This window comes from Schistocerca cancellata, chromosome 2 (genome assembly GCF_023864275.1).
Source record: "Schistocerca cancellata isolate TAMUIC-IGC-003103 chromosome 2, iqSchCanc2.1, whole genome shotgun sequence".
Lineage (NCBI taxonomy): Eukaryota > Metazoa > Arthropoda > Insecta > Orthoptera > Acrididae > Schistocerca > Schistocerca cancellata.
In genome coordinates this window covers 710,038,071-710,045,478 of record NC_064627.1, presented here as the reverse complement: position 1 = coordinate 710,045,478, position 7,408 = coordinate 710,038,071, and the positions used below count along the sequence as shown (strand labels likewise).

At 40.5% G+C, this 7,408-nt stretch overlaps 1 non-coding gene across 1 annotated transcript; it reads right to left on the bottom strand.

Annotated features, from left to right (window-relative positions):
• Positions 1-5,499: 5,499 nt before the first annotated feature.
• Trnas-cga (transfer RNA serine (anticodon CGA)) lies at positions 5,500-5,574 on the bottom strand. The gene has a single exon. It is a non-coding gene; the product is annotated as a tRNA-Ser (tRNA).
• Positions 5,575-7,408: the final 1,834 nt, after the last annotated feature.

Here is a 7,408-nt window from a genome sequence, read left to right as displayed (position 1 = left end):
AGCTCAGATGGCTAGAGCGTCTGCTATTTAAGCAGAAGGTCCCGGGTTCGTTCAAATGGCTCTGAGCACTATGGGACGTAACTGCTGAGGTCATCAGTCCTCTAGAACTTAGAACTACTTAAACCTAACTAACCTAAGGACACCACACACATCCATGCCCGAGGCAGGATTCGAACCTGCGACCGTAGCAGTCGCGCGTTTCCAGACTGTAGCGCCTAGAACCGCTCGGCCACTCCGGGCGGCCCCGGGTTCGTGTCCCGGTCGGGGCACACATTTTCATCTGTTCCCGTTGACGTATGTAAACGCCTGTAAGCAGCTAAGGGTTTTCATTTCACTGTAAATTTTCTTTTAAGTTTCTGGATCTGTTCAAAATGGTTCAAACGGCTCTGAGCACTATGGGACTCAACATCTTAGCTCATAAGTCCTCTAGAACTTAGAACTACTTAAACCTAACTAACCTAAGGACATCACACACACCCATGCCCGAGGCAGGATTCGAACCAGCGACCGTAGCAGTCCCGCGGTTCCAGACTGCAGCGCCAGAACCGCTAGACCACCGCGGCGGGCTCTGGATCTGTGAAACTTAAGAAAATAAAAGAATCTAACCACGGCCTCACCTGCACTGTTGCATACACTGGGTAAACGTAGAAAGATATATACATATAAAACCAACAGGACGAATTTCTGACTGGGATGGGGGGGGTGGGGAAGTTCCTATGGACGTGTGTCCAGGAATGCGTCGTTGCGATGATACATGGCGCTGACGAGTGAAAGTTGCTCTGACCGTATGCCGTGTGTTCCTTGTATGTAGCAGGCCATGCTATTGACGGAGCGTACAATAAGCAACAGAATGGTCCGGTTTCCATGTCGGATAGTGTTTGTGAACGGCCAGGCAGATAGAAACGGAGTTCTCTTACAGACACCGTACACATCGCACAACGTTCGTCTTTTTGAAAATACCCATTATCACACAGGCGTCCAGAATGGGCTTAAAATGTTGTGTGATGTGGCAAATGCCTGTGAGGGCACTTCTTTTGGTATAGTGTGTTGCCGCTTGACCGTGAAAGGTGGTTACACTGAGCCACAGCGCCAAAAATCGCGCCAGAGAGTATTGTTCCGCCGCCTCCACTGGCAGTGCTTATTGAGACGTAGCGGCAGGCAGTTCTTGCCGAGAAGTTGTGGTGGACACTGCGTGTAGCTGAAGTTAGAGTGAGATGCGGTAGTGGAGAGTGTTGTTCCATGTTTATGCAGTTATTTGATGGGAGAGATAGCAGATGTTGTTCCAATGGAGATATTGTAATGATCTGAGTGCTTTTCGTCAATATAAATTAAGGTAACTAACGACTGTTCCTTATTTTCTTATTATTTGTGTGTCCTGAATAATGCTTCATTACAGGTTCAGTCAACAAAGCATCTGGCGTGTGTTCTTGTATTAGAGTGTAATTCTGGGTTTCTTGCACAATTATAGTATTTCTAATTTTCTTTTATCACGTCAGTATAAATGATATTTAAAAATTCTTGTCTTGTTGAAGAAGAACCGTGCCAGATGTGCGTTGAGTCATACTACCACATACAGAACAGCTACACTTGTGCTATGTTGGCTTCGTAGATTTTATAGTTGCTGGGGACTTAATTAATTAACTGTGTTAACGAAAATTTTGTTTCATTGTTTGTTGTTATTCTATGCAGTCAGATTGCGTACGAAAACTAGTCAGGGCCAGCCGTTTACGAGACTTGCGTAATCGGACATACAGCTACTAAAAATATTTGCATTCATATTTAATTTTAATTAAGCCCCCATGCACGTGGCGACCGCTGCTTCGGATCGTCCCTTGGAATTCTTCTGATTGCAAAAATAGTAGACAGTAGTATTGTTGTAGTAATCTGTAGTTCAGTAATTGTAGTCTATTTTGCATGTGTAGATTGGTAATTGTCATTCTTCTATTGTTCGTTAATCGTGTTTGAAGGAAGCATTTCGTGTGATTGATATTGTTGGTGATAAAGTGTCATTGTGTATAAATTTTCGTACAGTGACGAATTTTGTATGTTTTGTAAATTATTACGCGATCGATGAAAAAGGCAAAAATGATGGATAGTGAGAATGACGAAATTGTTAACATGGCGAACTCGCCAACAGAGGAAAACAGTATCATGAATAATGAAGTGGAAAACAATTTAATCAGTCGAGAAAATAGTCCGGAACCATTTCAAAATTTTTCTCAACCAGAAAATTCACAGAATCCGAGATTAACGACAGAAGATTCTGGAATAGTATCGAACACAGGTAGCCTTATGGCTATGCAGAAGGAAGTTAGTATTGCGGAAAATGTTAGGGGCGAAAAGAATTCTGAACCATTTAATATGGAGCAGTTGATGAGTGCTATATTAAATATGGGATCACAGTTACGATCTGAAATTAAAACTGATGTGGGAACAATGCAAACTCAGTTTAGATCTGAATTAAAAACAGATATGGAAACACGGTTAGACTCATTGGGATCGCAGTTAGGATCTGAATTAAAAACAGAGATAGGAACAATTAAAACCGAGATGGGAACTTTGGAAACACGGTTAGATTCACGAATAGGGACATGTTTCAAAAATATGAAAGATGAATTAAAGAAAGAAATTCGAGAAGAGGTACAACCGATTTTGAATGCTCACAGTAATAGATTAGTTGCAGTAGAGATTAGACAAAGGGAACAGGATAGAGAACAGGAAGAAAGAGATCGCGTGATAGTACAGAAATTTTCAGAGTTAAATTTACAACGTGCAAAAGATAAGGAACAAATATTTGAGAGAATCGAGGAATCCGTACCAAATGACAGATTAAATAACCTAACACAACAGTATGAGCAGTTAACTACTAAATGCGTTAATACTGAAACGCGAGTCGCGACACTTACGGAAGACGTAACTAAACAGAAAGAACAAATTGGTGACTCATCGGAAAGAGTGGAGGAGATTTCAGATAAATTGACAAATCTTAGTTTAAATGGGGACAGAGATTCAGATGACACAGCTCCATTGCCATTTTCAGAAACCGAAGAGTACCAGAGCATAAATAAACATGTTGAAAATCAGGGAAAATTTAATGAACGCGTGAAAAGGGAATTTGAGGCATTAAAAAAGCAAGTCAAACAAATTGAAGGCGAGATCGTAGGAAAAGATAGCAGAAGAAATTTAGAATCACAGATACCAGAGGGGTTTGAAGAAAACAATTTGTTTCATTTACGGGATGCAACAAGAGAGCGCCAGGCGCGCGAACTTGACAATAATCGGCATTCGGACTGGGACAGACGCGGTAGGTCTTTGTCGCCACGAGGCGAAAACTTTGACTATAAACACTTTTTGACTGTTCGGAAATTTAAGATCTTCCGCAATTCTAAGAATGACATACATCCACGTGCATGGGGGCTTAATTAAAATTAAATATGAATGCAAATATTTTTAGTAGCTGTATGTCCGATTACGCAAGTCTCGTAAACGGCTGGCCCTGACTAGTTTTCGTACGCAATCTGACTGCATAGAATAACAACAAACAATGAAACAAAATTTTCGTTAACACAGTTAATTAATTAAGTCCCCAGCAACTATAAAATCTACGAAGCCAACATAGCACAAGTGTAGCTGTTCTGTATGTGGTAGTATGACTCAACGCACATCTGGCACGGTTCTTCTTCAACAAGACAAGAATTTTTAAATATCATTTATACTGACGTGATAAAAGAAAATTAGAAATACTATAATTGTGCAAGAAACCCAGAATTACACTCTAATACAAGAACACACGCCAGATGCTTTGTTGACTGAACCTGTAATGAAGCATTATTCAGGACACACAAATAATAAGAAAATAAGGAACAGTCGTTAGTTACCTTAATTTATATTGACGAAAAGCACTCAGATCATTACAATATCTCCATTGGAACAACATCTGCTATCTCTCCCATCAAATAACTGCATAAACATGGAACAACACTCTCCACTACCGCATCTCACTCTAACTTCAGCTACACGCAGTGTCCACCACAACTTCTCGGCAAGAACTGCCTGCCGCTACGTCTCAATAAGCACTGCCAGTGGAGGCGGCGGAACAATACTCTCTGGCGCGATTTTTGGCGCTGTGGCTCAGTGTAGCCACCTTTCAACCGTTTCTGTCTGCTTGGCCGCATACAAACACCATCTCGGTTTGTTCCCAACATGAATACCACGTAACACAGAAATTGCTGATAAAATACCTTCTGCACCACCCAGAATTTTTCGCCGTTTAATATCCGGTGATAAATTGTAATATACTGCTAATTCTGAAACTGTCAGCTTTCTGACAGACACTATATTTAATATGTAATGGATATAATAGTATATTTATTTGTGGAGGTATATATTTGATTGCAATTATAGTGTAGATATTGTAAATTGCTGGGTAATGGCCAAGGGAACATTTAAATAATGTATCGCTAGCAACGACTAAATTGCAGTAACTATGCCATTGCTTATGTTGGCGTATAGAGAGTCTCTGTACCGCTGCGAACAGCAGCTTCAGTTATGAAAAAGTGCGGAAGTGTTTGTTGGGCGCCTCCGCAAACGCGGTGTGCGGCTGTGATTGGGTCAATGTAAGGGCTCCTACTTTGCTAACACTTGAGTGCTGAGACAACGGTAAAGCGACCAGGCGGAGGAAACTGCAGTTCTAACTATTGTTTGTCCCGTAATTGTCCATGGATCTGGAGACGACTCGTGGTTCTCAACCAGCAGCAGTAACAGAAGCACCTCAGAATTGTCGTCAGCTGCCTTCTTCGTCGGCCACATAGCTACAACATCATCAAACTGTTAACAGACAGAATATAAGTAATATTGCACACGCATTACACATCGGCATTTCTTTCACAAACTTTGACTAACTTCTGCCGGTAATAATCTGCAATAGTTAAAACTTGTAGGGCACCTGTGTTGTCATTGTCCTCGTACAGTATCATAGCGAATCCCTCTCCTTTCTAGCAATCACCGAGTGTCGTAAAAGTATGAAAATTGATTAACTATTTACTCCCAGTTTTGGTTTGTTACTAATGACCATTTTCAGTCTAAATTTTGCTATTTTGAGTGTTAACTTCGCTCACTTAAAGTAACGTAAAATTTCGCTGGCAAAGCTAATAACTAAACATACAGCAAAAATCAAGAATGCACAACTTCATTCATTATGTATTTAGCTTAGCGAGTGACATTTGTTGGCCTTTTACGTACTCTATTGTTCCTATGTTAAAATTAAACTCATTTGCTTAAACTAAATTCATTTGTCTTTCAATAATTAAAATTAAATTGCTTCGGTTTTTCCACATTTGGCACTAAGTTATCCTGAGGGTACTAAAAATAATTTTTTTTCATAACAAGGTTTCAGTTACAATAAGTTAATTTTTTAATCAGCAATTTCATTTAAGAATGAGATTTTCACTCTGCAGCGGAGTGTGCGCTGATATGAAACTTCCTGGCAGATTAAAACTGTGTGCCCGACCGAGACTCGAACTCGGGACCTTTGCCTTTCGCGGGCAAGTGCTCTACCAACTGAGCTACCGAGGCAAAGGTCCCGAGTTCGAGTCTCGGTCGGGCACACAGTTTTAATCTGCCAGGAAGTTTCAATTTCATTTAAATTTGCTTTCAAAATTTACTAATTCGGATTAAGTAACTGCAAACTTGGTGCTTTTCATGCATTTATTTTCTCGTGAACGGTTGTGCTGCACAAGAGCGTGATGACTTTCCTGTTGCCACATCAGTCTCCGAAAGGGCCAATGGTACCGACCGAGCGCCTTGTCATTCTCCTCTGATAGAGGTCACTGAGTACGGATATGGAGACGCATGTGACCAGCATGCCGCATTCCACGTCGTTATCAGTTTTCCTATCCGGAGCATCTACTTGTCAGTCAACTGGCCTCACAAGGGCAGAGTGTACCACCCCGCTTGCCAACAGCGCTCGACAGCACCGAAATGACACCGATCCAAGTGCAAGCCAAACCCGACAGCACTTAACTTCAGTGATCTGGCGGGAACCGATGTTACCACTGCGGAAGGGCCGTTGGATTAAAAACATATTAATAGACAAAATTTGTGGACCATGGCACAACATATCACAAAACATTTAAAATTATGATCTATCAGCGTTTGCACCGTTTATTGTTGACCAAGTTCTGTTTTGAATCATGGAATTACTGGTCTCTCATGATGATAATGACACGTGTGACGAATTTATTTACAAAATCATTTATTATATACAACATTTTTGCTATACGGATAACATACAGCCACAACTTAAATGGTCTGTGCTCTTTATATTTACATGATAACGAACAGTCTCTTTAGTGATTCTTTCTCGTCGTATCCTATGCATTCCACTTGACCTAATTTGTCATTAATTATATCATCAATGTTTTCTTGTGATGCCATTAGTTTTAACGTGAACCTAAATATTTCAAGCCCACTGTACTAATTTCAGTTAATCTGTAACGTATCTTCTTCATCACACATTGTAGAAGTCATCTCATACCTACATTCTGTATTTCTGCTAATAAAATTCCCATTATTCCTGTATGATTATCATGACAGTAATCATTAATCTTGTCCTTCTGTGTTTTAACGTGAACCTCACTTTCTTTACAATTTGAGACTAAGCATATCATAAAAATGATTCATCTTCCTCTTTACCTATAATTACTTTTACACTAATTCTTGAAAATTTCCAAAACAGCACAAGTTTCTATTAACCAGTTCATACCTAGAATCAATTCCAGACACTATCCACGAATAATCTTCACACTCACTCTAAATCTCTTATCTTTAATCTTAATTTGCAACATAGCTTTGATAACGTTGTTCCTTATCTACATCAATACTCAGCAAGCCACCTGACGGTGTGTGGCGAAGGGTACTTCTGATGCTACTAACTGATCCCTCCTTTCCTGTTCCACTGACGAATGGCGCATGAGAAGAACAACTGTCGTCAAACCTCTGAATTAACTCTCATTTCTTGAACCTTTTCACTATCGTCATTTCGCGAAATATTTGTGGGAGGAACTAATATGTTCTCCGGCTCTTCCCGGAAAATGTTCTCTCGAAGTCTCAATAGTAAATCTGTCCGTGAAGCACAACGCCTCTCTAGTAACGACTGCCAGTGGAGTTTGTTTAGCATCTCTGTGACGATCTTGCATTGACTAAACGACCCTGTGACGAAACGCACCGCTCTTCGTTGGATCTTCTCTCTTCTATATTTCTTCTATCAGTCCCATCTAGTAAGGGACACTGACTAATGAATGATACTCAAGAATCGCTCGAACTAGCGCCTTGGAGGCCACTTCTTTCGTGGATGAGTTACTTTTACTTAAGATTCTCCCTGTTACTCTCAGTATGTTTTATGCGGTCT